The sequence below is a fragment of the Callorhinus ursinus genome, unplaced genomic scaffold (genome assembly GCF_003265705.2).
Source record: "Callorhinus ursinus isolate GAN/ISIS: 27379988/994484 unplaced genomic scaffold, GSC_fseal_2.0 scaffold1, whole genome shotgun sequence".
Lineage (NCBI taxonomy): Eukaryota > Metazoa > Chordata > Mammalia > Carnivora > Otariidae > Callorhinus > Callorhinus ursinus.
In genome coordinates, this window is record NW_027397063.1 from 117,197,606 (window position 1) to 117,223,069 (window position 25,464).

The following is a 25,464-nucleotide window of genomic DNA, read 5'->3' on the forward strand; positions in this document are numbered from 1 at the left end:
GAAACCAGAGAGGGAGACAAACCATAAAAGACTCTTAATCTCAGGAAACAAACTGAGGGTTGCTGGAGTGAAGGGGGTGGGAGGGATGGGGTGGCTGGGTGATGGACATTGGGGAGGGTATGTGCTATGGTGAGTGCTGTGAGTTGTGTAAGACTGATGAATCACAGACCTGTACCCCTGAAACAAATAATACATTATATGTTAATTTTTAAAATAAATAAATTAATTAAAAATAAATAAAAACCTTTATTATTCAGGTGCTCATTACTTCAGGGATTATTACACTGAGAGAAAGGACCCCTTGCTGTTGGCATGGGGGTCTCCACACCATTACATCATGCAGTGCTAGCCTGAGTTGAAAAGGCCTTCGAGGAGATCATCTCAGCCCAGGTGCCCAAAGGTTTGTCATGAGAAACTGCTCTCCAAGGCAAGGTGTCCCTTTCTGACCAACTGCAGATCGTGCCCACTGGATGAGCAGAAACCTACGTACTGGATGTGCTCTGAGTGAGGAGCACCCTAAAGACCCCTTCCTGCCCCATCCCTGGCCTGTCCCCTTGGCTTGCTTCTTGCCTTCATGGGAAGAAGAAACCAGAAACATTGGAGCTATTACTCAAATACTCTATATTGTGTGAAATTGATGAGGATCACTGCTGTTTTTGCCAAAATGCCTAGGTGAAGCTGGATTTTTCAACAATAATTCCAATGAGAACTATGAGCCAGAAAATGTTGAAGTCCAGTTCGTATTGTGCTGTCAAATAGTGAAGCCCAACAAGCAAACCTGTATCCAGGTAATATCCTGTATCCAACAAAGAAATCTGCAATTTCATTGTATCATTTAGGATGCTTTGGGTTACAGGTAAAATGGAACGGAACTAGCAGAAGCTTAAGCAACAAGGGAATTTATTATTTCATATAACCAACCAAGATACAGGGCTGATTAATTCCACAACTAAATGATATCATCCAGAACCCAGGTTCTTATCCATCTTTAAGGCTCATGTGTCCTCCTCAGCTGTCAGCTTGCTCCCTTCATAGTCACAAGATGGTGGCCACAACTCTGGGCAACACATCCTCACATCAGAAGCAGAAAGTGATTATCTTTTCCCACTGGTTCCGGGATGGGCAGATGGTAGAATCAGAGCCTCTGAGAGCTTAGTTGTGAACGTGGAGCAGAGGTGAGTATCACAGACACAGACACACATGCACTCTGGATAGATAGAGCCGTGTGGGAAGCCATCTGGTAACTAACTATGTAGTGAGTGCATATCGGAGAATCACCTGAATATTCAGAGGAGAAAAGAACCAAGCCAAGAGACAGGTGAAACTGGATACAAATGTCATTTTGAAGCCACATATGCCCTTGGCCTTTTTAGTTCATGAGCCAATTTCCTGTTTGACAGGACAATTCCGGGTGAGTTTTCTGTCACTCACAACACACAGACCTCATTCATACACCTTACTTGTGTAATTTTTCCAATCCTAATCTTCCTATTTTGTTTTGCTTTTTTAAAAATATTACTACTGGAGACATTCTATAGTATATGTGGCCAGTATTGTTTAAAAGTGACAAGGTCATGATCAACAAAGACTGAGAAAATGGTCACAGATTGGAGGAGTCTAAGGAGACATGAAAACTAAATGCAGTGTCGTATCCTGGATTGGATACCTGAAACAGAAAAAGGATATTAGTGGAAAAATGAGGGAAATACAAAGAAAGTCTGTAGCTTAGTGCATAGTATTATACCAATTTCCATTTCTTAGTTTGGACACATGTGCTGTGGTTATGTAAGGGGTTAACATCAGAGCTGGGTAAAAGGTATATGGCAACTCTCTGTACTATCTTTGCAACTTCTCAGTGGATCTAAAATTATTCCAAAATAAAAACTTTAAATAAATATGTAAGTGATCACTAATATTCCAAGGTCTAGTGAACACTGAACTAGACTGACTTTTTCAAGTCACAGATGAGAAGGTTAAGTTACAAAGAGATTGGGAATTGCCTGTAGCACCTGGAGATTCATGTCAGGGCTGAGCCTGGAACTCAGGTTGCATCATCCAGGCGTACAACCATCCTGCAGCCTGGGGACCCGGGACTTCTCAAAGGAATTAGTTTCCATGGAAACAGCTCTTCCCTAAGCACACTAAATTCCCTTGCAGCTCTCCATATTAGCTCTGGACTATTACATTTCAAAGTCCATTTTTCACATTAATAAATTGCACAGTTATAGCCGTCCAGGAATGAGCTATAACACCATGCAAAAGGAATTTGTACCAGAAATTTAAACTACCATATGGTCAATGGATTAACATTAACCATAAATAGAAACCATCACATCCTGTGGTGCCTGCCAATCGCATTTGTTTGAATTGAGTATTTTCTGAAAGGCAATACACAAAAAATGTTAACCCAAGCCACAACATTTCCAAAGACAGATCCTGAAGGGGCTGTCTCTCAAATAACTTAGGTGAGAGTGAACATGGCATTCTGGAAGAATCCATATTACATGACTCAAAAAGTGACTCTTGCGATGGCAGACACTGATGTCAAAGATGCATTTGTAAAAATTGGATAGAATGTGTCTCATAAAATGTAAAGGAAAAAGCAGAATAAGCCCCAGCCCTCCAAGAATGATCTCCTCTACCATGGTGAATTCCTCCATGCAGAGTTTAGTGACACAACCTCAGGATGAGACACTTTGAGAAAAAGGGAAATACCCCTAATCCACCTGCTTTCCTCCAAAACCATAGCAATCTCATCCTCCAGGCTCGCCCTCCCATAATGTTTCTGTCATCCACACCCCAGTACTCAGAGCTGGGTCCAGAGTTGGTCACCAATGTTAGTTCCCTTCTCTCCTTGTTTTCCCCACCCAATAATTATCCCTCTTCCATCCTGTGAGCACTGGCCCTTGGGCAGAGCCCAGGCATCCGCTGGAATGCTGCTCCCAGGATGTCAGAACCCAAGGGATCCCTGAGAATCATGGACCAAAGTATTCTAATTAACACCCTTCCCTATAATTGCTGGTGACTATTGGAATTATCTGATAAAAGTTATGACAGTATTTCCCCCTTCATGGGCACAGAGATGACTTAGGAGGCACATCATGATAGAGGAAAGCCACAATTTCTGATGTTGGCTACAGTGTCCCCCATTAGCTAATGGTTATATGACAGAAGATAAAAAATGATCTCGACAGGCAGGAATAATGGGCCCCAAATTACAAAATGTAATTTAGAAAGAATGTAGGCAGTGCCCTACAGTTAGGTTCCAAAAAGTGCCTTGCAGAGGCCCAGGAGGCAGCGTGTGACGCCAGCAAGAGCGGAGGCCAGGGTCTGGGAGGGCCCGGTCCCAGCCGAGCCTCTGACCAGCTGGCCACGCTTGGACAAATTGCTGGCTTCAAGGAATGCAGCTTTCTCAGCTGGAAAATAAGAAACTCAAACGAAATGATCTTTCGTATACTTCCCAGACTTGAAGCAATTCTTTGCCAACCATAGGAAGATGACTCAGTGAATTGTGGTGCATCCCCATGATAGAGTATCATGCAGCTGTTATAGGGCCCGTGTTTCCCGAGAATATTTGATAACATGAGAAAGTGCTTGTGACATGAGGAAAAATAAATAAATATGGGTTGTGGTTCTTATTTTGCAAAAAGAAATAGAGATGCCTCAGAGGAAGAAAAAAAAAGACTAGAAGAGAGTAGAAAAAGTATTAAAAGTGCTTGCCATGGGTGGTTTAGTTTTATTATTCAGAGCTCTTAAAACTGTATTTATCATCACAAAGGTAGTAAATGCTTGATAAAAAAAAATACTCCAACAATACACAAATATATACAGGAAAAATTAAAGTTTCCCCTCTTTTTTCCTCCTGCTGACATTCCCTAGGTATAACCTATATTAACATTGTGAAATAAATCAGACTTCATGTGTTTAAAGTAAAATTTGTTAGAAGCATCCTTTGTTCCAAGCAGTCTACAAAGAGAAAGCTAGGAACATTGGTGGTTTTTATTTTCTTCACTAGAAACCTTAGGAAGAGAGCTTCCAAGAAATATTAGAATAAAAGTAAGAATGAGGATAAGAATAGAAATAATAAATAAATCCAGGTACTAGCACTTTTATAAATGGTTTTAATAAAAGTCTAATAATCAGTTTTATAATGACTGCAATATTTGGAGTGCTTTTATTTCTTAAAGTATTTGAAGCATTTAAGAAAGTCTGATATAATGGATTTGTTTTAGAATACAATTTAGAATATGATAAGTGTTCAGAAAATTAAGTCATCAGTGGGAAAATGACTGGAGAAATTTAATTTGTGAGTCAATGAGTTTTGACTTATAATTGTGTAAGTGTTGTGTGGATATGTAGAGAAATATAGAACATTTAAAGTTGATGGAATGTTAGTCATTTGAGAAATTTGGAACATTGATAAATGAACCATTAAACAAAGTATAGGAGTACTAATTCTTCTCCATCTTCGAAAGCCCTCAAACATTAAAAATTGTGTATGTACATGCTTGGAACCCAGACCATACTTTGTTGAGGACCCTGTTGGCTGAGCCTATGGCCCAGGGCATGGGAAGGGAGTGACGTAGGAAGTCAGCCTCCTTCCCAACCTGAGGACCCTGCCTCTGCCCGAGCAGCACCTGAATAGGAGACTCAGTCCCAGTGGCCCCAGATTTCCACCTATGACCAGTACGGTGACACCCTCTGTAGTAAGGGCCATAGCAGCAGCAGAACAGAAGTCTCTAGGGACCTCAGAGGCTTCAGCTGTGATGCCTGATTTCCAGCGCCTGGAATAGGTCTGAGTTCCACTCCCACCCTGAGGCAGGATGACACACAAGTAAACACAAATTAAAAACTGGGACACTTCTCTGTTTATCCTGGAAGGGTAGACCCCAGGAGGAGAGAAAAGATGAGTTCAGATTGGAGGCTTGAGGTCTTTAACTAGAATACTGCAAAACCAGATATGACCTTAATTGTACCTGAAGCAGATAAAGTGGGACATATTGGTTACTTTTAAATCTGTGGTTCAGTTGGAGTGCTATTGTTCTGCCCCCAGGCATCTATTCATTTTTTTCTCTAGGTAGCTATACTGCACTTCCTTTCTGGGGGAACACCTCTCCTCATTCTCAAGTACATTTGTTCTAGTGCCGCGGATCCATATATCCCCTGCGTTTCCAGTGGGAATGTGATCAGGACCAGCCAACCAGGGCATCACTTGTAAACTGCTGTGAACCTGGAGTTCCAAGGGCTACCCCTTGGAGCACTAGGATGACCCCAACACAAAGGAAAGCTGAGCCTGTGGTCTAGACAGGGAGAAAACAGACGCTGGACCAAGACAGTCCTAGAGCTTTTCTTGGATTTTTCAGTTACATGAGCCAACAAATTATCTTCTCAGCTTAAATCAATTTGATGTGAATTTGCAGTCATTTGTTACCAAAGAGTCCTAACTGATACAAGTAGATATGAGAACTTAGAACAATCTAGAAACTTCATCGGGGAGAGAGGTGAGGAATTGGTTATGTAATTCTGAGACGAGAAGACTCTAAGACTACAGGATAACTCTCTTCCAATATCCCCTACATAAATGTTACCAGAAGATAAATTTCCACTCAATAGGTAGAGGAAATTTCGAGTAACTAATGTTGCCCAACAAAGTGACCAACTGCTTCAGACGGAGGTGAACTCTCCATTAGAGGAACAATCCAGTCAAGGGTGGATGAATGCCCAAAAAGGATGGCGCTGAGATTCCTTCACTGGGTGGGAAGTGTGAATCTCAAATGACTCTTCTGACTCTAATAGCCAACAGAAATTAGGAGTCGGAACAATCACTAGGGAAAGTGAGTGGAGGTGCTGTTAAACTCTGCAGAGCCCTGGCTTGATCAGTGAGAAGCTCTGGTGCTAATACTTTGGATTTGATCTGTAGCCCAGTGTTGCATAGCAAAAGAATTAATGCGGAAGTCAGAGAAAGCACCAGAAAGCACTGAGAACTGAACACTTCCCTCTCATAAAACATGAATTGTTTAAATAAGAATTCTGTAGTTGGTTTGGAATGCTGAGTGTGCAAAGCCACCTCTGTTGATTTGGCCAAGATAAGAGTTAAACAGGAAGAGGCCATCCAGAAGTTTGGTGGGAATGAGGGATTCTGGATATGCCTGGGTATATGTGTGACTGTGGAAGTGACTGAAGTCAGCTCAGGTCCCACATTCTATGACCAATCCATGATCCCTGCACCAACACACACTTAGTGTCAGGTGCCCAGAGATTGAAATGGGCACAGACTGCTCAAGTTTTCGTTAGTGGGGCAGACTGGTTATTTTCACCACATAGCCTACTTCTCTGACCTCTACCTCTTCCTTCAGTATATTACACTTCAGCCACTTGAACTTTCTTTTTGATTCCTCAAACACACCTAGCTCATCCCATCTTAGGACCTTGGCTCTTGTTCTTCTATCTACCCAGAAAGCTCTACCTCTAGGCTCATTTCTTGGGGTTATTCACGTATTAGCTCAAACTCCTTGGTGAGTTCTTTCCTGACCACTAATCCAAATTGGCAACCCTATCCCTAACACACATCCCTACCCAAAGAGAACCCATCCTCTGTATCACATCATCTCTTTCATTGTCTTCCTGGAACTTATTACTATTGGAAATTGTCTTTCTTATTGATTTGCAGCTTGTTTATAGTCTTTCCACTCCATTAAAGCAAAAACTGTGAGAGCAGGGATCTTGTCTGTTTTGTTCATCGACACATGCTCAACTCTTAGAATTATTCCAAGCACATGGTTCATACGTCATGAAAGTTTGCTGAAGGAATAAATGGTTGAGTAAACCTACTCTTTGCCACCTTGATCTTGGAAATATTTCCTTCTATATAATATATTTTCTGGAAGATAGAACAAGTGAGTGACTGGGGTAGAAAGAGACTCTTTTGTTGAAAGGACTTGTCCCTGGTATGGCAACTTGCCTTTTAATTGGCTTAGTGTCCTGAGGTGACCAAGGAGGAAAGGAACACAGGACTTTATCCAGAGCCCAGCCTCCTTCATGAGCACATCTAATATACTCTGTAAGAGTGAGCTGACCTTATTTTTTAAAGGAGCCACTGCACAGCAACAACCAGCCATTGGGACTTACTGCCTTTTCAATCCATTGTCTCTCCTTTGGTCCTTGGTAAGAGTCCTCCCTCCTCCACTCTGTGAAAGCCAGTGAATCTTCAGTCAAACTCAACTCTTGAGTGTGGCTATTGTTTTTCCCCTTGGTATAGACAAATAATTACTTGCTAGTGTGTCCAGTGCCTGAGATGATTGATAGAGGATGGCTCTAAAAGTCTGAGCGCACATCAGCGAAGCCAGGCTTGGATCACCTTCCGAAGGACTTTGCCCTACGGAGAACTTCTTTCAGGAGGAAGAGACTTGTAATTATTTAAATGAAAGAAGATGGGAGGAGTATTCTTTGGAATGTCATCTCACAAGCTTTCCTGAGTTGGGAGCAATTGCAGGACACCCTAAACATATTGGCCAACACAGGCTTTAACATACTGGGAAACTCTGGATACAGGGGTGGGGAAATAGACCTCCTAAAAGGAATTTTTTTACAAAGCACCTGGAATATAGAAATGGCATCTCCAGCACTGGGGCCACTATTTGGGAGAGAGGGATTGCTCAGTGATGGAGTGAGGGAATGAGTAGATACACCCCAGGGACCATATCTATTAGAAAGGTAGCCATTGGAGGTCTAATTTTTGGTTAGAATACTAAATGTTGAGACACCTTTTATTTCTTGCTTTGCTTTTTTAGCTGCTGGAAGCACAAGAATATGATCCACCCTCTATTCATTCACTCATGTATTCATTAACCAATATTACTGAGTAGCTGTTATGTTTCAGACACTGTTTTTTGTTTTAGGAAATCAATACTGAAAATGGGATAGACAGGGTCCCTTTGCTCACAGGACTTACATTCTAGAGAGGAAGACAGGCATTTAAGAGATATTTGCACAAGTAATTAACAACAGATATAAATTTATATGTAGGAAAATTGGCCAAATGAAAAGAGGGCCTCAATGCCAGTTTCTTCCCTGTTGCATCCTCCCTGTTGAAAGCCCTTGCAGGGTGGGGAGGATGGCAAAGGAAGGAGGTGAGCATCAGACCTGGATCCCAAACTTCCTATACTCTGTACAGAAAAGAGGCTAGATCCAGGAAAGCACAGAAACCAAAGGGTCAATAACTTTGCTCCATTTCACTTTTTGCTCAAGCCATGCTCTTTTAGGCAAGTGGCTCTGGGAAGGCCACTGTTGGCTCACCCTACCGCAAACAATTTTTCACCCTCCCTGCCAACAGCTGAAAAGCCACATAGAGTTTTTCTTAACACAGACTTTCTCACAAGTTATGTCAGTTCAGGTCCTCCAGGAAGCAGATGGCAAGATAGAGTTAACAGTGCAAGAGATTACTTGGGGAGATGATTATGAAGGAGGACAGGGGGAATGAGCGGGAGTTGGCAGGGAGAGCCTTCAGACCACAGTGCACTTCTGAAAGGAGATAGGTAGAAGGAGAATTAAATAGGAAGAGCCTCAGAGCTGTTCAGCCCCAAGAGAATCTTGGCCAACCCAACTGACAGCTCTAGAACAAAGATTGGCTATTAAAGGAGTCCTGCACTGGGCAGAAATTGTCAGGCCCTAATGCCCCTGTTGGACACAGTCATTGGTTGTTGCTGCCTGGGAGAGTGTGGCCATGGCTCAAACACAGACACAGATCCTAAGGGCACTGCAGCTGGAGGCTCCTATCGACTGGTTCCCTCCTGAAGGGAAAGTGAGCTCACACCCCCATAGCTGCCACCCAAGTCCAGCTTGTGGTAGTGCTCTCACTCACAGGGACATTCTCCACTACTTTGATTGACAGCCATGGGAGAGTTTCCACAAGCAGAGCCTTGGCCTCTAGGAAAGACAGTAGGGATGAGATTGGGAAGGAGAGCACGCAAGGCACAGGCAGGCCGCTAGGGTGGTTTGAGGAGACACCAGAAACCTTGTCAAGGCTCGAATAGTGCCGGCTACAGTGGCTGAATGGATAGCTGGGGGCAGGAAATACAGGGATTGGAAGGCCTGAGAGTGCTGGCCAGAGAGACAAGAAGAGGCTGACTGCCAGGATAGCCACAATGGATAAGCCAGTGATGGAGATGCAGGATGAGCTGCACCACAGGCTCCTTACACATAGGCAGCTCAACCCACAAGTCTGGCATCTTTTCCTTAGTTCCCTATATTCTCCCCATGAGGACCTAGATACCTACCTCTATAAACACTTATCTACATCCAACAGTATTGATCCTTCTGATCCTCAATCACTTATTATTTGATATTAAAGAAAAAACCTGAAACTTGTTTTGATAAAAAAAATATGAGTTAAACTGAATCTCTCTTAAACTAATTTTAAGTTGGATTTCTCTAAATAGATGCATACCATCATATAGCTTAATTTGATAGTTCTCTGAAAAACTAACCCTGAATTTCACATTCAGTGTTAAGAGGCCCTTGGATACACAAAAAGTTATGTTGTATCATGAAATGAGGAGTTTGATGAACTAAAATCTCTGTATCTAAGGTCCAAAATAAAATAATGCTCACCCAACAAGGGGACTCCATGCTTTCAGGTGCCCCACACATTACAAACACAAAACCTAAATATCCACCACCTTGATGAGCATCACTGAGAGCCCAATAAAACCAGTTACAAACCTTTTGCTCTGTAGCCTCAAAACAAAGGTGATTGCTGATGGCTATGAAGGTGAGGCACAGGAGGTAGGCAGTATGCTTAGATCAAGAAAGACTATGGACTTACCCAATCCTTCCTCTCACAGAGCATAAATACAATAGATTCTTGCATAACAGAATATAATTTCCCAGTAGTGCTGAGCATCCACTTTCTTGCTTCTCTTTGTGTTCCAGTGTGTGCTTCCAGGTGCTGCCATTAATTAGTGCTGCATTCACAGTAGTTGAATATGTATGGTGGCCAAGGAGCATTTTGCAATACTAAATAATTCACATGGCTATGACATTTGGTTGTTAGCTGAATTTATAATGTTTAAGTAGGTAGGCCTCCTTTTGCACTCTTGGCCTGGGCCCCACAAACATAAAGGACAGGCCTGGACAATGGTACCCTAGTTACCAAGCAGAAGTCAACAGAAGGATCCATGTAAATTGGGCCACAGTTCTTGAAAACATTCCCATGATGGATCACTAGCAATGATTGTAATCGCAGCAGCAGTTCTGTAAATATACAAGAGGCACTAGTCCTGTACATTTTGCTCTCATAATCAGCTCTTTGCCATGTGCTGTGAAGTATCTCTGTGTGCTACAGAGCAAGCGCTATGAGGAGCAGTCCTCATGTCTCCAGTCTTACAGCCCTCTAGTTGTAAAGGAAGGACCACTTCTTGTTCTACCCCAGCCCTTGTCCTCTCAATGCAGGAAATCTGTTCTTTCTGAAGGGCTGCTCCCTATGAACATCAGAGTGTTATCTTTTGTGGGCTCCGGAGCCAGGCCTGAGACAAGCTTCTAGAAAGCCTCCTCACTCATCCTCGGTCACAGCAGTGCTGCCCCTTCTGCCCAATGTCCTTGTGAGGGCATCTCTCTGCTGGTAGCTGGGCTGAGCCCTGACAGAGCCCTGCTGCAGGGCCCCTCACCTGAAGACCTGGCTCTCCCATTGGCCCTTTATTCCATGAACAGGATCTCTCCTCCACTCCTGTTCCATGCATCTCCTCGGAGAGCTCCCAGGCTCTGCCCTTCTGTAGAGTCCCTAGTAATGCTGATTTCTCCTGATTCCCAGATATTCTCCAAGGATAGTGTCCTCTTGTGGCATTCTCCATCTGGCTGTCCTCAATCACCTGACCCAATTCCCAGAATTCTCCATAGCACACAACAGCCTCACTCCAGAGAGAGCAGGTCATTCTCTTCCCACACCACCAGTGGGAGTGCTGAGTGGTCTCTTTCAAAATAGACATTTAGTCTGCCCCTAACATAACTCTTTCAAAATAGCCATTTCTCCCAGTTTTAAAGGAAAAGAAAGAAAAGGCCATGCTAATGTCTATTTCCACTGCATACTTTGTTACACATCTAACAAGTCACCTGACATCTTTTCAGCACCAAAGTTCTCCATTTCCAACCTGTCCCTCACAGTTGGGTATACTCACAGTAGGGGAGGTCAGAGGCAAGACCGACCAGACATCACACATCTCTGAGGGGAAGTCTTAGAGCCTAGTTCTGAAGTCTTCTCAAAGGAATGCAAGGCTGCCTTCACTTGTCCAGACTGTCAGAAATAGAGGACCATGCAGCTTGGTCCCCTAATTTTACAGGTGGGAAAATTGGGTGCATACAAGAGAAGCAACTGACCCAGGTCACTCTGAGAGTTGGTGGCAGGCAAGAGCTCTGACCCATGGCACTTTTCATCACAGAAAGTCTGTGGATTCTATTCCCAGGAGACAAGCCCATGCTTCCTCCATAAATAGGAAGGGACTCCCAGGGTCTTTTCATCACCCAGAAGGAGGATGGTGGACAGGAATTATCAGCAGAAGACCTTGAACAGTCGCCAGCTGAGATTCTGAGCAGAACAAGGATAAGGTGAGAAGATGCTCAGGAAAATAAAAGAAGGTGTTGATAAGTAGGTGAGATACACATCTGATACAGTGGCACAGTGAGAGCACTTAATACAGCTCCCCAAGAAGAAAGATCTACAGCCCCCAGTCTGGCTGTGCAGCACATCAGAGCAGTGGTTTTCAACAGTGGCAACACACTGGAATTACCTAAGGAGCTTTAAAAAATACAGATGCCTGGGCCCACTCTGGAGACTGACTTTTTCAGTACAGCCCAAGCATCAGGATTTGTAAAAGCTCTCTTGATATTCTAACATGTAACCAAGATTGAGATCCAGTTCTTAGAAGAAAAGGCCCTGGTCCACCTCATATTGGGTTCCCTGCTTCAGAAAGAAGCAAATAATGTTTAAATAGAAAATACTCAGATTCTTTCCCCATCCTATTCTCAGACTATACAGCAGAAATCATAATTGTTCTAGCCTGAACTGTCAGATTTTCTGCTAAGATCTCTTTCCTGGCATCTGGCTTTCACTTCTATAACCACTGTCAAATCACCACTCTTCAGACTCTACAAAGTCCTTTCCAATTCCCAAAGTCCCTTGGTATGTGGCTCTCTGAAAAATATTTAAAGTCACTACTGCTGAGAATGTAATCTTTAAAAAAAGAAAAATCTTTCTCTTCTAGTCATGATAGAGTAACCAGTACCAGACTTGTCTTCCCACTATTAAAAAAAAATGAGAAAATTGGACAAAATATATGAAACAGCTGTTTCTAAATAGTGGACAACAAGCAAGGCAGGACTATGATTAAGCCTTACAGTTGCCCTGGCTTTCTGCCAGGAGCCACTTTTCCAGACAGTGGTGTAGAAGAAAAAACACAAGCATAGCATTAAAATTTTGCCAAGTTAAGCCAAGATCAGAGTTCAGGGAGGCAGAAGCAGCTGGAATCTATGGGACAGAGTACTGGATAGGAAAGAACTATGCAGAGAAAGAATTCCAGAAATCCACATAGGGGTCTCCTTGAGTCTATTGTTGTCAAATTCTGTGGATACTCAGGGTAAAACTCCAAGAGGCTATGCAAAGAAGCACTGGGAATCTGTGCAGAACAACCTCCAAAGCCTACACATGGCTGTGAGATAGCCGAGATCCAGCCAGAGAGGAGGGGTTTCATTGAACAGCTGGGGCACTTAGTAAACTAGAAGGGTTATATCTTAGTAGTAGGGCTAAAATATATAGCAGGGCTGCCTTAACAAGGTCTGCATTAACAAAATTTAAAAGCAAACTCTTCAAAAAACTGAGCTGATCCCAAGTTCCTTAGTGATCCTAAGTTGCAGAACAAAGTACAATATTCTTTAAAGAGAAAAACAAAATCATTCACTCAAAAAGGTAACTGTGACCATGCCTAGAACCCAATAAAAAATTACTAGACATACAAAGATGCAGGAAAACATGATCCATAACTAGGAAAAAAAATCAGTCAAATAGAAGCCAGAAATGACAGAGATTTTGAAATAAGCAAATAGGTGTCTTAAAGCAGTATTATAAATATGTTAATATAAATAGAAATACAGAGAAAAGAAATATAAGATATAAAAGAAAACGGAAGCTCTAGGGATAAAAAAATACAATATCTGAAATGAAAAGTTTAGTGGATGGAATTACCAGCAGAAAAAACACAGCAGAAGAAAAGGCAAATGAATTTGAAGATATAACAACAGAAATTCTCTAAATTGACACGTAGAGAAAAAAAACTGAAAAAAATAATAGAACCTGGAATCATGAAACCACGAGTGAACCATGGAAACATGTTAAGTAGCTGAGCGTATACGTACAGGCATGGGGAGCAGAAAAATACTTGGAGAAATAATGTCTGAAATGTTTCCAAATTTGATAAAATTTTCAAGCCATATATCTAATAAACTCAACCTAATCCCAAGAAGGGTATACACAAATAAAACTACATGAGGGCACATTGCTGAAAACCAAGGACAAGGAGAAAAACTTAAAGGCAAACAGAAAAAAAGAGACACAACACAAAGGAAACAAAATGAGAATTACCATAGATTTATCATCAGGAAAAATGTAAGTAAGAGCACAATGCAGTGGCATCTTTAAAATGCTGAAAGGAGGGGCACCTGGGTGGCTCAGTTAAGCCTCTGACTCTTGATTTTGGCTCAGGTCATGATCTCAGGGTTGTGAGACTGAGCCATGAGTAGGGTTCCACACTCAGCGGGGAGTCTGCTTCTCTCTCCCTCCCCTGTCCCCTCCCCCCACTCTCTCTCTCTTTCAAACAAATAAATAAATATTTAATAATAATATAAAATTCTGAAAGAAAAAACAAATTAATCTAGACTTCCATAAGAAATGAAAATATGCTTCAAAACTGAAAATGAAGTAAAGATGTTTTCAGACAACAAAAGCTGAAAGGATTCATTATAAACAGACCTGTTCTACAAAATAATGTTTCTTACAAATACAAATGGAAAAATTTTATAAATATAAATAGAACTTTTTCAGGCTGAAAAAAAAATACTCTGATGGAATCGTGTACTTACATAAGGGAATGAAATGTGCTAGAAATAGTAAATAAGTGAATAAATACGTAAGATTTTTTCCTTAAAAAATTTATTTAAAAGATAACTGTTGGGCGCCTGGGTGGCTCAGTTGGTTAAGCGACTGCCTTCGGCTCAGGTCATGATCCTGGAGTCCCGGGATCGAGTCCCGCATCAGGATCCCTGCTCAGCGAGGAGCCTGCTTCTCCCTCTAACCCTCCCCCCTCTCATGTACTCTCTCTCTCTCTCATTCTCACTATCTCAAAATAAATAAATAAATCTTTAAAAAAAAAGATAACTGTTGAAAGAAGAAATAACAACATATTAGGGGATTTATAACAGAAGTAAAATGTATGATAACAATAGAACAAAGGATTACTTGTTGTTGTAAAGTTCTATCTTATATCTGAAGTGATATAATATTATTTAAATGTATACATACATTTTAAACCTATTGTTCCTTTACTAAAAAATACAACAAAGACATACAGCTAAAAACTAAAAGTGGATATAAATCAAAGTATAGCTCAATGAAAATAACAAACAGACCCAACTATATGCTGTTTTTAAGGATCCCACTTTCCTCATAAAGACACAGGAAAGATAAAAGTAAAAAGATCTTTTATAGAAAATTATATACCATGTGAACACTAATTATAAGAAGGTTAACACAGTTATACTAATATTAGATGAAGTAGACTTTCATTAAAAGAATATTACCAAAGATAAAGATGAATATTTCATAATGATAAAAGAGTCAATTCACCAAGAGGACATAACAATCCCAGACATTTATATACCTAACAATAAAACTTCAAAATGCATGAAACATTAAACAACTGAAATGGAAAGAGAAATAGATTTTATCCACAATTATAGTTGGATATTTCAACACTCCTCTATTTATAGTAGACAGAAAACCAGCTAGTATATATATTTGAACAATAATCAACTAACATGATCTTATGAACATTTATAGAACACTCCACAAAGAACAGCAGAACACATATTCTTTTCAAATGCAGATGGAACATTGACCAAGATAGACCATATTCTGAGCCATAAAACAAGTATCAGTATACAAAAATATTGAATTATATGGTCTCTGCCCACTCAAAATTAAATTAGAAGATATCTAGAAAAAAAATCCCCAAATATTTGAAAATTAAAGAAAAAATTTAATAATCTATGGGACAAAGAAGAAATCATGACAATATTTTTTTTAATTTTTTTTAAAGATTTATTTATTTGAGAGAGTGAGAATGAGAGAGAGAGAGAGTACATGAGAGGGGAGAGGGTCAGAGGGAGAAGCAGGCTCCTCCCGAGCAGGGAGCCCGATGTGGGACTCGATCCCGGGACTCCAGGATCATGACCTGAGCCGAAGGCAGTCACTTAACCAACTGAGCCACCCAGGCGCCCTCATGACAATATTTTGAAGTGGATGAAAATGAATACACAACATATCAAAATTTGTGCAATGCAGCTAGAGCAGTACTTAGAGAGAAATTAATAGCTTTATATGCTTATATTAGAAAATAAGAAAGGTCTAGGGGCAGCTGGGTGGCTCAGTCAGTTAAGCATCTGACTCTCTTGATCTCAGGGTTGTGAGTTCAAGCCCCACATTGGGCTCCATGGCATGGAGCCTACTTTAAAAAAAAAAAAAAAAGAAGAAAAGAAGAAACACCTAAAATCAATTATCCAAGCTTCTCCTTTAAAAAACTAACAAAATGAAGATCAAATTAAACCCAAAGTAAAAAGAGTGAAAATCAGTCAAAATGGACAACAATAACATCAATTTTTTAAAAAACCTCTAGGTTTTTAAAAGATCAATAAAAGTGATGAACTGTTAGCTAGACTGATCAGCTAGACTGATAAAGAAGAAAAGAGAGAAGACACAAATTGCCAATATCAGGAGTACAAGAAAGCACATCATTACAGACACTATAGATAGTAAAAGGGCAAAAGGGAATATCATGAAAAACTCTACGCCAATAAATTTGAGAACTTAAATGAAATGGACAAATTATTTGAAAAATACAATTGACCAAAACTGAAACAGAAGAAATAAAACATCTGAATAGCCATATGCTTACTAAAAAGATTGAATTTGTAAATAAACTTCTTCCATAAAGGAAACTCCAGTCCTCAATGGCATCACTGATGAATTCTTTTGAACATCTTAGGAAGAGATGATACTAGTACTACATAAATTCTTTCATAAAAGAGACAAAAGAACATTTCCCAACTTGTTTTATGAGAGCAGTGTTACCTTGTTACCAAAACCTGGCAAAGATACAAGATTATAAGAAAACTACAGACCAATATCTGTCATAAATAGAGACACAAAAATCTCTAAGAAAATGGTAGCAAAGAGTTCAGCAATATTTAAAAGGGATAATGAACTATGAATAAGTAGAGTTTCTCCCAGGAATGGAAAGTTGACGTTTGAAAATCAACCAGGGACGCCTGGGTGGCTCCATCAGTTAGACATCTGCTTTCAGCTCAGGTCATGATCCCAGGGTCCTGGGATGGAGCCCTGCATTGGAGAGGAGCCCGCTTCTCCCTCTCCCTCTGCCTGCCACTCGCCCTGCTTGTGCTCTCTCTCTGTCAAGTAAATAAAATCTTTAAAAAATTTTTAATAAAAATAAAAAAGAAAAGAAAATCAACCAATACAGGGGTGCCTGGGTGGCACAGTTGGTTGACCATCCGACTCTTGGTTTCAGCTCAGGTCATGGTCTTAGGGTCCTGAGATTGAGCCCCTTGTTGGGCTCCACACTCAGCGGGGAGTCTGCTCGAGATTCTTTCCCCCTATCCCCACTCTCTCTTCCTCTGCCCCTCCCCCCCAAAATCAACCAATACAATTCACCACTTTAAAAGCATAAAAGAGAGAAATTATATGATCATCTCAGGAAATGAAAAAATGGACCAAAAAAGCAAACAAAAACATTTGACAAAACTCCACATGTATTTGTGGTAGAAGCACTCAACGAACTAGGAACAGAGAGGAGTTTCTCAACTTATAAATGGCATCGATGAAAAACCTACAGCTAACTCCATTTGTAGTGGTAAAAGAGGGACTGCTTCCTACCTAAGATCAGGGACAAGGCAAAAATGTCAGCTCTCACCATTTCTTCCAGCATTGTACAGGAGGTCCTAGCCAGTGACAAAACAAATAAAAGGCAGACAGATTGGAAAGTAAGAAGGAAAACTATATTCTTTGATGCACATAGAGTTTCAGTTGAGCAAGACAGAAAAGTTCTGGAGATGGTTGCACAACAATGTGAATGTACTTAATGCCATAGAAATGCACACTTAATGACTAAAATGGTAAATTTTATGTTACATATATTTTATCACAACACAAAATTCATAAAAATTTTTTAAAAGTAAAACTGCATTTATTCTCTGATGACATGATTGTGAGTCTACAAATTGCTCCTAGAAGAAGTTCTACATCATACAATTCAAAGTCTATATACAAAAATCAAATGTATTTCTATATAGTTGTAATAAACAATTAGACAAAAATTTTATAATACCATTTACAGTACCATCAAAAAAGCATTATCTACTTAAGGGGATAAATTTAGCCCCCAAAATGTACAAGATTTGTGCACTGAGAACTACAAAACATTACTGACAAAAATTAAAGAAGATAAATAAATGGAGAGGGAGCACATGAATTGGAAGACCTGAGTCTTATTAAGAAATCAATTCTCCCCAGATTGATCTATAGAGTCAGTGTGATTCTATAATTTATATGGGACTGCAAAGGACCTGAAATAATTAAGACAATTTTTATAAACAACTAATGTGGAGTACTTATGTTACCTGATTTCCAAGACTTACTAAATACTATAATTTATCAAGACAAGGTGGTATTAGCATAAGGATAGAACATATAAACAGTGGGACAAAAGAGAGAATCCAGAAATGGATGCACACATATGAGGCCACTGTTTTTTGACAGAAGTGAAAAGGTAATTCAATGGTGGAAAAGTTTTTTGGAAAAATGGTGATGGAAAAACTGGATATGATAGGGAAAGAGAGAGAGAGAGGAAGGAAGGAAGGAAGGAAGGAAGGAAGGAAGGAAGGAAGGAAGGAAGGAAGGAAGGAAGGAATAAGGAAGGAAGAAGGAAGGAAGGAAGAAGGAAGAAGGAAGGAAGGAAGGAAGGAAGGAATGAAGGAAGGAAGGAAGGAAGAAGGAAGAAGGAAGGAAGGAGGGGGGAAGGAGAGGAAGAAGGAGGGAGGGAGGGAGGAAGGAGGGGAGGGAAGAGGGAGGGTGGGCAAAAGAACCTTTACCCTTATCTCATATGATACACAAAAACTGACTCAAAATGTATCATGGGCCTAAAGATAAAGAATAACTACAAAACTTCTAAAAGAAAACTTAAGAGTAAATTGTTGTAAACTTGGGGTAGGCAAAATTTCTTAGACAGGATACCAAAAGCACAAACCATAAAAAATAAAGATATTAAATTAGACTTCATCAAAGTTAAAAATACTTCTATTTTTTAGAGACACTATTAAGCAAAGGACAAGGCAATCCACAGAATGCGAGAAAATATATCTGATTAATACACACACACATCTGACAAAGGACTTACATCCAGAATATATTTTAACACTCAATAATAAGGAAACAAACAAATATGGGCAAACATTTGGATAGAAACCACAAAAGAAGATATACAAATGGTTAAAAGCCATGAAATGAGGCTCAACCTCATTATACCCAGGAAATGCAGAGTAAAACCATAATAAGACCTACAGCCTACCCTTTCGAATGGTTCACATTAAGAAGATGGACAATACAAGACACTAACAAAAATGTGGAGCATCTGGGACTCACGCATCGCTGGTAGGAATGTTCAATGGTACGAGCACTCTAGAAAACAATTTGAGAGTTTCTGAAAGTTAGCCATACACTTATCCGATAACCCAGCCATCCCATCCCCAGGTATCTGCCCAAGAGAAACGAAAATCTGTGTCCACACAAAGACTTGTACAGACAAGTTTATAGCACCTTTGTTCACAACAAATACTGTAAACAACCTGTCCATCAACTGATGAATGGAAAACTTATGTGGTATGTCCACACAATAAAATACTACTTGATAATAAAAAAGGGACAAACTACTGCTAACCACACACACACACACACACACACACACACACACACGCACTGAATCTCAAGAGCATTATTCTAAAATAAATCACACTTGAAGGAGTACATACTTTACAAGTCCATTTTATATGAAACTCTAAAAAAGACAAATTTAACCTACAGCAACAAAGCAGATCAGTGGTTGCCTAGGGTTGGGATGGTCAAAAGGAGAACCAGCAGAACAGGCTACATAATTTGCAGGGCCCAGTGCAAAATGCAAACAGGGAGCCCCTTGTTCAAACAGTAAGAATTACAAGGCAGTGGCAACAAAAGGGTCAAGCAAGTATGGGGCCCCCGTGAGCACGAGCCCCCGTGTGAGCGCCCTGCTTGCACACCCATGAAACCAACCCCGACTTTTTGTGGTGATGAAAATGTTCTGTATCGTGATTTTGGTGGTGGTTACACATTTGTGTACATTTGTCAAAACGCATCAAACTTGGGTTAAAATGGCAGGAATTGGGGCGCCTGGGTGGCTCAGTTGGTTAAGCGACTGCCTTCGGCTCAGGTCATGATCCCGGGGTCCTGGGATTGAGCCCCGCATCGGGCTCCCTGCTCCGCGGGAAACCTGCTTCTCCCTCTCCCACTCCCCCTGCTTGTGTTCCTGCTCTCACTGTCTCTCTCTCCGTCAAATAAATAAATAAAATCTTTAAAAAAAAATAAAAATAAAAATAAAAATAAAATGGCAGGAATTCCCAAGGCCACTGAGGAGAACAAAACTGCAGACGAACCAGCCAATAATTCCCTGTGATTTTCTGTCTCCATTAAGCTACTAAAAAGAGCCCTTTAGTGTTCAGATTTCAGCCGTGCCCTCTCTAGAAACTTCCCAGAACTTCTTCACCTTCGGCCATTGCTTATTCATCGAATCTCTGCTTATGGGCATTACACAAGGAGCTGGAGATAGAAAGATTTTTAAAAATACAGTTATCGCTCTCAAAGAATAGTCTAGTGCCGTGCTGGATAATATAGTGGACTTTAGCTACACGTGGCTAAATTACATCAGTAAAGATTAAATATAATAAAGAATTCAGTTCCTTATTCACACTAGCCACATGGCAAGTGCTTAATAGCCACCTGTGTGTGACTCATGGCTATCATATTGGACAGCAGAGAACATTTCCATCATTGCAGAAAATTCTGTTGGATTGTGCTGGGCATGGCGACAGGCAGGGAGAGATTAAGACATAAATGACATAGTTCCACATTCCTCCTGGTTTTAAATACTGGCTGACAGCACACTCTTTTGTATTCTATCACCTACAAATCAGAAGTAGCCCTGTAATCAGATGAGGTGGTTTCATGAGGTTTGGGGGTCCTGCTTGCAAGGAGAAGAACAGCCACCTTGGAAGGTCCCCTTTTTGGAAATGTGAGCTCAGCTTGCGTTTCTGGGCTGAAACCCTCCTAGAGCTCTGCGTCAATATTTCTCTAGGCCATTACAGTTACCCAGGGATTTGTTGTTGTCCCAGTACCCCAGGTGGGAGCATCAGTCCAGAGGTCCTTAACCTGTCCTCCCCAAGAGCGGGAGGCACATGCTTACCCACTGGCTTCAGCTACACTGGGTCTGAGATTTGGGGGAGGGACAGAGCAGTGGCTCCAGAAGACAAGAGGAATTTTCTGCCCCCTCCACCCTCAGATTTGGAATCCCCCTCCTCCTCCTTTCCTGATGAGAATAACTTGTCTGTTTTGATCCCCCATCTGCTGCATTAGCCCCCTCTGCAGCATGCCTGTCAAGGAGTGCCACCCTCTGTTGAAGCCCCTCCAGGGGTGAGGAGCACATTATTCCCCCCCAACCACCATAGCCCATTCTCATTAGGTGGCATTCTTTCTTCAATGAAGTCAGACGGAAGGTGACTATGGGGACTCCGCCTATTGCTCCCAGTTCCCTGATTCCTTCTCCTTTTGGAAGTTCTTCATATCTGTGGAGAGGACTCCAGGTCTCTCACCCAGTCTTAGTCTCTCCTCCCTAACAGGTGCTGCCCTACGTGGGAGACTGGGCATGGCCGGCTTCTGCATTCTCTGTTATAGGAAGTGCTTGTAAATGAATGCTCAAGGTGGCCCCCACAGAATCCCCTGATCAGGAGCCTCACTGAAGGTCTTCTATTGTTGGTGACATCAACAAAAAATCACTAAAATCCACCTCTGTTTTCGGGGCAAAACCATTATTAAAGATGCAAGTCACTTAAGGTTCTCTGCATAAACTCCACATGAGCTATCTTTTTTTTTTTTACGATTTTATTTATTTATTTGACAGAAAGAGTGAGAGAGTACAAGTAGGGGGAGCAGTAGAGGGAGAGGGAGAAGCAGACTCCCCACCGAGCAGGGGAGCCTGACTCCGGGCTTGATCCCAGGACCCTGGGATCATGACCTGAGCCGAAGGCAGGTGCTTAACCACCTGAGCCACCCAGGTGCCCCAAACCATCTCTTTTAAAATGAAAACAGCTTGTTTTTAAAAATTGCCCCAGAAATGTGTGCTCCTTTATTATGAGAACTCTGTGGGCATGTGTCTGTGTATTGGCTTACTTAGCCTAGCCCATCAGGCTGCTCTGAGGCTCTGAGCCAACAGGGCCCTTGACTTTGCCCCTCCTCTGCAGAGGCCCCTTCTCTTACTGATGCCCCGTCCTGAGCGACACCAACACTTCCGTGTGCGGCTGCTTGTCTAGGGAAGCTCCCAGTGCCTCAGGGACAATGGGGACCGAGGAACCTCCTTCCGTCCATCCTCCCAGCTCCGGCTCTGTTTCCTCCCACCTCAGCCCTCCTCTTCCTTGCTCTCCCACAACGGAGCCTGCAGGGGCTATGGGACCGGGACCTGCCTGATGGAGACAAGAAAAGTGAGTCAACTGACAGCAAAGTCACACCCCAGGTTTCTGAAATGTGTTTTGAAAAGAGGGGGAGTGGCTATGCAGGTGGCCCTAATTGAATGGGTCCTTTACAAAGATAGCCATCAAAAATGTTTTCCTTCTTGGCTCTATTACAAAGTATCATTTCATCCAGGAGAATGGCTTTTCTAAGAGCTTCTCTCCCTCTTAGTTCATTTCACATCCTAAGTCCAGTGGAACCAGCCTAGACATGTACTCCCCCCTCTCCCTCTCCCTCCCCAGGCGTACCCTAGCTACCCCTCCCCAGGCATACCCCAGGCCCCCTCCCCAGGCATATCCCAGCCTCCCCCTACCCAGGCATACCCCAGCCCCCCCTCCCCAGGCATACCCCAGCCTCCCCCTGCCCAGGCATACCCCAGCGCCCCCCACCCCAGGTGTACCCATACAAAGAGCTGCAGCTTTCCCTTGGAGCCTCTCTGGCTCTCTTACTTGCACTTAGGCAGCACAGGCAGACTCACCACCTGGCAGCCTTCCGAACATTCATTCTCAGTTGTCTCTGGAGGTGGGCAGGACCCATCCATAAATCCCGGGGGCCCAATGTGTTTCAGAATCCAAAACTCTTTGGATTTTAGGTAGGTAATCAAGTGCACATTACCCACGTTGTATAAAGCCCAGTGGAGTCTGGAGGCAGTACTCAATAGTCAAATGCATCAGTATTTCTGCACCAAAACATTTCCACTACGTGGGACAAAGATGACAAAGAGCTTCAGGTCAACAAGGTCAGGTTTTGCTGCCACATGAGTTTTTTAAAAACTTAAAGCTTTCAGGGGTGGCTGGTTGGATCAATTGGTAAAGCGTGCAACTATTGATTTCAGGGTTTTAAGTTCAAGCCCCACACTGGGTACAGAGATTACTTAAAAATAAGTTCATAAAAAAAAAAAACTTAAAAGTTTTCAGCGCTTTTTTACCTTTTGGAATTGCAGGTAGGATGATAGATCTGCAGAGCCTCTCCTTTCTCTTCTTTCTATTGCTTGAGATATTTTCCAAACTAATCTGCCATAAAGAGATTCCAACTGTGTTTGTGGGCAAAGTTTGAAAGGCAGTTAATAAATAGTGATGAAATCCTTCTGCTCAGCTCAAATTTAAAGAGAAAAAAAAATCTGTTTCACCTGGACAAACCCCTTTCACAACGACCCAACATCTGCCTATCTGTCATCACGTGGGTTCCCTAATTTGTCTTCAGAGGACCAAACCATCTGCCACCTTGCAGCCCAGCTACCTTGCACCTGCACCATCCAGATGGCCACCTTTTCTTCAAAAGCAATCGATCTCCTCCTTAAATTCCCCTGTGGTTCAGAGTCCTTGTGTGTCAATCACAGTGTTAAGAGGTAGCTTCCTCCTTGAAAGAAAGATGATAAGGACTAATCATCTGAGAGCCACTCACAGACTCCTCTTAAATATAATCAGTGTGTGGTCACAGGAAATCTCTTGATGAACTGCAGAGAAAGTTCCTAGAGGACTTCCCTCATGATATACCCCACACTGCCTTCAAAGTGACCACAACACAGCTTTTGCTCTGCCCCACACCCACTTTTCACTGAGCCTTCCCTTACTAAACCCACACAATTCCCACATCCCTCCCTCCAGCCTCCCTCAGCAGGTGGGGATATTGTTTTAAAGAGAGCTAGACATAAGTGCTCATATTTCCGCTGCTTATTATCCAGAAGTTGGCCACCTGGAGGGTCCTGTACCCCCAGCCATTGTAATGGCTCCAACACCCATTTTATGATGGTATCCTCCAGTGGCCTCGGATCGCTTCCCTCTCTCTCTCCTGGTCTGCTGGCTCTAATTCCTGCTCTTACTGAATTCCACCTCTGTTTTCTCTTGCCTCTGAGTGTGGCCAGTGGTGCCTTAACTCAGCTGTGGGACACAACCCCCTTTCTTTGATCATCTCCAAATACCTGTCATGTCTGGTGCTGCTAGCAAAACACCTTCCACTGAAGAGTCAGAGGTGGGTGTGGTCTACACTGCAGGTCCAGCCATAAGACAGCTTAAAAGACACTATCTGCCCTCTTTAGAAGAGGCTTTGACCTCTCAGGTCCAGTCTCCTCCCTCTCCGCACACCCTCCCTCCATGCTCCATCTCAAAACCCTGCTCGTTTGAATGTACAGAGCAATTTCATTCCCTTGGCTGCAGTGAGGCTGAAATTGATCAGGCCTAACTCAGCCAGGGCCAAACCATGTGAGCCCTACTACACTGGCCACCAGTGGGCTTCCCTAAGATGGGCACCTGCACGTTCTGTCTGTGGGCAGAAGTGAGGTACGTGTGCACCTGAGATCTGATCCTGCTAGGTCTGGGCATATTTGTGTCCCCATATCTGTCTGTCTGTGTCCTGGGAGGATTTCCAGCTGTAATAAATCATAGCTAGCAAAAACTGAGTGCTCACTCTGGGTCAGGCAGTGTTCCACATACCTTATGTATAATCGTGACAATCTGACAACATTACCCTTTTATTATCATCCTTGTTCACAGATAAGAGACTGAATGGAAAAATTAAACAACATTATAGGGGTGCCTGGGTGGCTCAGTTGGTTAAACTGCTGCCTTCAGCTCAGGTCATGATCCCAGGGTCCTGGGATTGAGCCCCACATCAGGCTCCCTGCTCATGCCTGCTTCTCCCTCTGCCTGCCGCTCCCCCTGCTTGTGCTCTCTCCCTCTCTCTCTCTCTCTCGCTATCTCTCTATGTGTGTCAAATAAATAAATAAAATCTAAAAAAAAAAATAAAAAATAAACAACATTATATGCGCTCAAGTATCTGGGTATCTCTGGGCTTGGGGGTCACCTTATGCATCTGTGTATGTGTGTTACATAATTATGTGTTATATCCGTGTGTGTGTGTGTGTGCGCGCGTGCACACGCACGCATGTGTGTGTGTGTAGCCCAAGAAACCGGGTTGGTCTCTCCTGCCCTGGTCCTGGGAAGGGTTCATGCCTGCTGTGATAGGCCTTGGTGTGTGGCCCAGGAACAGGGATGGAGAAAGGGACAACTGTGCCTGTGTGTGACAATTTAGCTCAGGCAGCTGACCTGCTGTTTCAGCAAGACCAGTGTTGCATGTCCCCTGTGATCTCTTTCATGGGAACTAGGGGTGAGGTCAAATAAGTGGCTAGGGGTCTGGGTACTTCTCTCTCTGCCCTGATACTGCCAGTCTCAGCTTCAGGCAGAACAAGGGAGATGGGGTCCAGTTGCCATGCAGAGAGACAAAAGGTAGGATGTCTTAGCAGTGACAGCTTGACTCACAAAGGACTGTTATTGAGCAGTGATGGCAAATGAGGCTTCTCCTTTTTCACAATACAAGTGAAAAGC

General features: G+C 42.3%; 1 long non-coding RNA gene across 1 annotated transcript; it reads right to left on the reverse strand.

Moving 5' to 3' along the window:
• Nucleotides 1-1,128: 1,128 nt before the first annotated feature.
• On the reverse strand, nucleotides 1,129-23,496 carry LOC141370912 (uncharacterized). Its single transcript, XR_012375415.1, has 3 exons — nucleotides 23,271-23,496; nucleotides 23,070-23,174; nucleotides 1,129-1,666 (listed from the first exon to the last, which is right to left on the reverse strand). It is a non-coding gene; the product is annotated as an uncharacterized lncRNA (long non-coding RNA).
• Nucleotides 23,497-25,464: the final 1,968 nt, after the last annotated feature.